At 45.5% G+C, this 6,673-nt stretch overlaps 2 protein-coding genes and 1 long non-coding RNA gene across 3 annotated transcripts in view; 2 read left to right on the top strand and 1 right to left on the bottom strand.

Moving 5' to 3' along the window:
- The window catches only part of ASL (argininosuccinate lyase), a 19,089-nt gene that overhangs the window by 8,294 nt on the left and 4,122 nt on the right, over positions 1 to 6,673 (top strand). The window lies entirely within an intron of this gene.
- Positions 1 to 6,673, bottom strand: part of CRCP (CGRP receptor component) — a 51,082-nt gene that overhangs the window by 40,868 nt on the left and 3,541 nt on the right. The gene's annotated exons all lie outside the window — the stretch shown is intronic.
- LOC110407855 lies at positions 4,097 to 5,097 on the top strand. Its single transcript, XR_002444057.1, has 4 exons — positions 4,097 to 4,183; positions 4,296 to 4,350; positions 4,789 to 4,882; positions 4,967 to 5,097. It is a non-coding gene; the product is annotated as an uncharacterized LOC110407855 (long non-coding RNA).

The following is a 6,673-nucleotide window of genomic DNA, read 5'->3' as shown; positions in this document are numbered from 1 at the left end:
GCAGCGTTGTGCTTATCACACTAATCCCGAGTTAATAAACACTGTGGTGTATTGTAGTTCACTGAAACTCCTGTGTTGCGTGTTGCTTTTAAGGGACAAAATTGAGCTGGGCTTCGTCAGCCCTTCTTATGCTTGAAGAACTGGTCACTGGTGTGAACGAACTCTCTCCTCTCTGGCAGAGGAACTGTTATGAGGGGGGAAACTACTGGGCATCAGGAGGGTGTGTCTGATTCAGGAGACCTGGAAATGGTGGGGGGAGGTGGACACAGCAGAAAGCTCGACCTAGCTGTGCCACAGCAAGCTACACGACACACAGAGGGAAGATTGGGGTGTGCACAGGGAAAGACACATGGTACTACATCTGTAACACATATCCAGCTGTCATTGCACTCCTTCTGGGACTGTTTCCCAGCCAGCCTGCCTGCCTTGTGGCAGGGAAAAATTTCCTCACCAGTTGGCACTGGAACACGCTTAGTCTTAGGCAGAATGTGGTCAGCAGGTCAACCCAGAGCTCCTCATTCATCATTAAACTGCCTTCAGCTCTGGTTTACTCCAAAGCACAGGAGTTGCATGTTTCCAGGAAAGCTCTTTCTTCTGTGTGACCCAGGCCAAGCTAGCTCTGGGCAGAGTACAGGAAAATAAGCTGGCCTTGCTGGCTGTCCCTTAGTAATTATCTACTATCTTCCTTTCTGCCCTTGCAAATATAAAATCAGGACACAGGCAGGGAAAAGCATTATATTAAGAATGCAAGTGCAGCACTCTGGTGTCTTTCTTATGGGGAAAATATTTGATTTAATAAGCACTTGTAACATCCCCCTTCATTAGTGTTCTGCAGTGATTTCTGCATGGAATGACTGCTACTTCAATGAAAGGCAGAGAAAAAAAGAGTTTCTATAGGGAAGACAGGGCAGATTTCATTAAACACTAACTTGGTACTGACAGTACAATAGTGCTAGCTGTCATGGACAATTTCTTTTTTGTCAAAACATTTTAAAGCTAGTGGTTTGCTCAGCACCCTGCCCTCCGTGCTGATACAGCAACACGTTATTGACTCAGAGTACTGCAAGGCTCTGCAACACACGTAGGTAATGGCTGGAACATGAGCGTTGCCTCACCATGTTTTGGTTAAGGGCTGTAGCACAGACAGTGCAAAGTACTGTGAACTAAATCTCCTGCCATTAATGATGTACTCCAGAAGACACTAAGTGCTTTCAATCTACCTTTACAGCATTAGTACTTTAAATACATAGAAGCACCAGCAACATAAACTTCCCTTTCTTCAACACCTCTCCCCTTATTCTTAGCCTTGAACATAATCTATTCTGCTGCCATATAAAGAACATCACATTTAAACTACTGCTCCATAAACCTCCTTTGTGTTTGCTCTGTTACTTTATGCTCTGATTCTGTTTTGGAATGTGAGTCTCACTCTCTAGATAGGTTAGCTGTGGAAGGGAAATCACTTCTGCTTACTCAGATGGGGGAAAGATGCAGCAGAGGGAGAAGTGACACCAGTTCCCAACACTAACAGAGCAAGAGCGAAAGATCTCTCTCCATTTCCTGCTCATAATTCTTTTCTTCTCTCCCATAATCTTTCTCAGTTTGTGCCACTCCCCTCTTTTTCCTTGTTTGTATCTCCTAGTCCTGCTTGGTACCTTAAGTGGCCTCAGCCAAACAGATTTCCTCTTGCTCCTAGCAGCAAGTGCTTGGCATTACTCCTTATAGCTGGTACCGAATGACACTGGGCCCTGCCAAATTGAAAGCAAAATAGAGGGTCTAGCAAATCATCACATCTCAGTACTTAGACAGGTAGTTTGTAGTCACTGCTACTTCCCCCCCTTCCACCATTTTCTTAAAATTATCGAATAACATTGATTGGGAGGAAACTCTGAAGGTCTCTGAAGCTCCAAAGACATTACAGGAGACTGACCCAGAATATCTTCACACTTTCACTGTCACTCTACTATGACATGCTGTGATCTGAGTGTTTAAAGCCCTGTTCCTCATCATAAGAAATTCTGCACAAACAGGAGGATCATCTTGGACAGTACTTGGGAGGGACTTGGGCTTAAATCTTTGCTCCATCACAGACAACAGGAAGGCATTTAAGCCAAGAATTCAAAAACTGTCATTTTAGATAGACATTCTGATATGCAGCCTTCTCAGGAACTACTGAAAGCCCTGGCAGATGGTTCTGTAACTCTGATCTGACATCCAAATAGATAAAAAACCTACAGAGGGGCTCTTAAACATTACACAAAGTAGAGAACTCTTCACTTAGTCTCTTCAAGGAAAATATCTCAAGCCTGCTTTCATGCTCTGAAGAAGTCCCGCTGGATATTTTGTCTCCTAAACACATTGCTATGCCTGGTCATTCTGCCTTCTAGTTCTCAACTAGAAAAGCAGAGCTACTAACACATCTCTGCTGTCACAAAAGAGTAGCAAGACCAGATGCATTTGTATGACAGCAACGTCCCCTGCAGGCACCGGGGATGAATTTGAGACAGCAATACCCAAATGTGTCCATCTAGCCTTCACCAGCAGCAAGACAAACTAACTTCATTGTGATTCCTCAGTCATTTCTATGCCTCATGTTACAGAGAGATGCATGTACTGAGAAGTGGAAAAAATTACACAGGAGCCTAGAAGTAGAAAAGAAACTGGAGCTTTCACTGTTATATTTAACCATATAGCTGTTTAAATACAGGTAATATCTAGACATCAAATGATGTGTACCATACATATATAGGGTGCTTAATGACGTAAAAACTCAAAGTGTAAAGCAGACATAGAGGAACTCAGGAAATGCCATAGAGATCCCATCTTCCCTTCTCTAGCCCTGTGGATCAAAAAGAGGTGTCTCAGGGAGAGGTGCCAGGAGCAGCTGGGTGCCCTCTAACCCCTCCTGACAGCAGTGTAGTGAGCACCCTCCTCCAACTCCTTTGGTCTTTGGGCAACTTCTCTGCAGTGTCTTCAGAGAAGAAGCACATTCTTTGCATACATTGTGCACGTTCCATATAACCAATATTGAGCCCGTATCACAAACACCAGGAGGTAAAGCCTCTCCCTGTATATAATCCATTCTGGATGCAAATGTAATGCTTACTGTTTCGCCAGCTTCACAATAACCTTCCGTCAAAGCCCAGAACGAGGACGAAGACACTCAAGAAAGATCAAGACATGAGAAGCATCAAGCACGGGGGACTTCAGAAGAGGAAGGAAACTGATGAAAAATTGTTCCAAGAGCTTTTCCCAGTGTAGATGGTGTGAAGCTGTGTGTGTCTGCAGGCCGCTAGTCTTCAAGGGAAAAGTCATCACACCAGAAAAAAAAATGATCACAAGGGGAAGTGTTTGAGAAGCAGTGAATTAAGAGTTGGGTATAAATCCAGACAGAGTGCGAGACTTGTTCTGGGCTGATACTGAAGGCAGTGCTCTGGAAATCCAGTGACAAAATGCCAGAGGCAGCCAAGCCTGATGCAAAACCATATCATTGCCTGGGTCCTCTTTGCTACAGAAACCAACATAGAATCATAGAATCGTAGAATGGCCTGGGTTGAAATGGACCATAACAATCATCTAGTTTCAATCCCCCTGCTGTGTGTGCAGGGTTGCCAACCACTAGACCAGGCTGCCCATTGCCACATCCAGCCTGGCCTTGAATGCCTCCAGGGATGGGGCATCCACAACCTCCCTGGGCAACCTGTTCCAGCATGTCAGCACCCTCTGTGGGGAAAGACATGCTGTCCCACTGCGCCCCAGACTTCAACTCAGAAAGGGGTTGAGTAGTAGGACTGAGAAAAGAAGATAGAAAAGATGGCTGGACTAAGTCCCTCCCTATCTGAATCACTCTACAGTCCTGTGACAACAGGGATGGTGAAAGGCAAGAAAAACCCAAAAGGGGACAAGAAAACTGGGATGCACTTCCTGTACTCCCTCAAATGCTTCTGGCATTGTACAGATAGAAAAAAAAATAAGTGGTAGTAGCACACTCCCAAAGGCCAAGCAGAAACAAGCCAGTTCTGCGGGGTGCCACAAGGGAGGGGGGAAGTGGAGCGGGGCTGGTCGCAGGGACACCCCGCCCTGCTGGGGCGGGACGAGCTCCCAGCCAGGCTCCGCGGCGTGTAAAAGCGAGGCGGAGGGGCGAGCAGCACGGAGCGACAAGCCGGGCCGGGCTGCTGAGACGGTGAGCGGGGCTGGGGGGCTCGGTGGGGCCGGGCTGCTGGGTTGAGGTGCCAGGGAAGGGCCAGAGCTGAGCTGAGCTGAGCTGAGCTGAGCTGTTCTGTTCCGTTCCACAGGTTGCCCCGGGAGTGCTGCGCACACGAGCAAACGTCGTCTGAAATGGCATCCGAGGTGAGGGCGAACTTTGCTTTTCCTACCGGGTGCTCTGGCAAATGCAAGCTCAACTTTGTGACAGTCTAAGTCTCTGCAGCCTGCTGTTTCCTTCAGGTTCCTCCCTTTACCTCGGAGACACCAATTTAATGCACTGGTGCACTTCACTCTGGCCAGCTTGTGTTCAGGAAGATACTTTACAAAAGCTTGTGCAACTACTTCCATATACAAAAGCTTCATTTTCAGTTTCTGTGCCTAGTGAGTGAAACATGCCTAATTGTCTTAGCAACTCATGCCTTCTGCCTTCAGAGTGGCTATTACAGCCCTGGCTTCCTCAGCTGGTGGTTACAGACCAGTGTCCATCAGCTGTCAGACTGTGCTAGCCTGACCAGAGTTGTGTAGCTAGCTAAAGTTAATCCTTCTGTTTTGTTTTCCTGATTACAAAAGTATCTGTTGCAGTTTCTGCTGACCCACCTCTTACCTTTGTGGAGCCCCACAGCACAGAAGATATGCCTAAGACAGAGCAGTTCCCCATTCAAGCACTCAGCATCTGGTACTGGCTTTTAATTTTACATCTCTATGCCATACTCCCATGGGCACTGGATCCACACTGAGCACCTCTAACTTTTCCTTTCAGATTCTGATTTTCCTCTCTACCTCCCTTCAGCTTGCTGACAAAGCTGCTGTAAAGATGTGGGAAAAAAACCACGTGCAACACTTACCTCTATAGGCATTCTCTTGCTGTCTGCTCAGACACGTTGTTTCAGCAGGGATTGGCAGAGATGTGGAGACAGTCACTAGGGAAAAAAGTTTCCAGGGTTACTCAACAGTGCTTTGGCTGACTGATAAAACCCCAGCACAGATTAGCTAGCAAAGGTCTTAGCCAACTTTTTGCTGTCCATGGTAGCTACAATGTACAGCATGAGAAAAGACTGACAGGGGTACTTAAAAAATCATGCAGATTAGCAATTATTTTGCAATCTGCAACTGCAAGTATGTTTAGGCCCTTCCTTTAAATGTTCTCCAATATATTATTTGTGCCTGCTGGCACTGGAGAGATGCTTTTGAAATCTTGGATTGGTTGTAAGCATTCTGCACAAGTAACATTCCTATCTATTTCCCTTCAAGTTTGCCAGAGCTAGGGCTTCAGGAGGCATCTTGCCCAGGTAAGCAAAAATCTGACCAAGTGTCACACATGGCTCTTAGTGAATCCATTCAGCTGCTAAATCACTGATGCAAAAGATTTACATGCATGATGTCATGATGCATGCCAGTAAATACATACCTGCCTTTGGTCACCCAGTGAGGTAAGGAGGTAGATGACATGTTCAAATGTGTGAGATTAATAAATCAGTCTGGTTGGGGTTGAAAAACAAATTTTCTTCTTACATATTTTAAAATCTCTGTGTTTTGGTTTATTTTTCTGAACGTTCCTGATACTGAAAGGTACCCAGAGTTCTAGAGTCTGCACCTTAGCTGATTTGATGCTAATTGTATGGCAAAGCTTGCAAGCACATCCTGGACTCTGGAGGTGCCTAAACAGTTAACTTCAGTCATTTGATAACGTGGCTTATGCTGGCCCACAGCTATTTGTCAAACAAAGAAATATCTGCCTCTATTAATACAACAACAACAAAGGACTGCACTGAGAGAGCACACCTGAGCTTGGCCTGTACACTGGATAAAGTTCTCAATGGAAATTACATCGTTCTTAAAACTGTAAATGAAGTTATAAGGCCTCTTCGATTTGCCTCTTCCTCTCTCTTAGGGAGATAAACTTTGGGGGGGAAGATTCAGCGGAAGCACAGATCCCATCATGGAGATGCTCAACTCTTCCATTGCCTGTGATAAGAGACTGTCTGAAGTTGATATCCAGGGGAGCATGGCTTATGCCAAAGCCTTAGAGAAGGCTGGCATCCTAACTAAAACAGAGCTGGAGAAGATCCTGAGTGGCCTGGAAAAGGTAATTATTTCCTTCATAAACTGTCATATATACTCAGGCCTACATACAATCCCCACATTAGTACTATAATGAATAGCTACTTATCTGAAAACATCCCTGAGCTGATGCACTAAAAAGCATATTTCTATATCCTTATGTCCCACTGCTTAATACTAGTTATGCATGAAAGTGCGTTCCCAAAAGAGTGTAGTCCTAAACCAGGGAGAAGTGGAAAAGCCCATACATTTTGCACTCTGTACTCTTGGTACTCAAGCAGACAAACTGGGCAGTGGATTGATTCACAGATTCCATCTAGCTAAAGGTACCAAAGCCAGGCAATAGGATATGAACCAGCTGACAAGCCAGAAATGAGAACTTGAAGCCCCAGTGAGTGCATTGCAA

This window comes from Numida meleagris, chromosome 18 (assembly GCF_002078875.1).
Source record: "Numida meleagris isolate 19003 breed g44 Domestic line chromosome 18, NumMel1.0, whole genome shotgun sequence".
Lineage (NCBI taxonomy): Eukaryota > Metazoa > Chordata > Aves > Galliformes > Numididae > Numida > Numida meleagris.
Note: the sequence above shows the minus strand (reverse complement) of the source record. Positions and strands in the feature narration are given on the sequence as shown.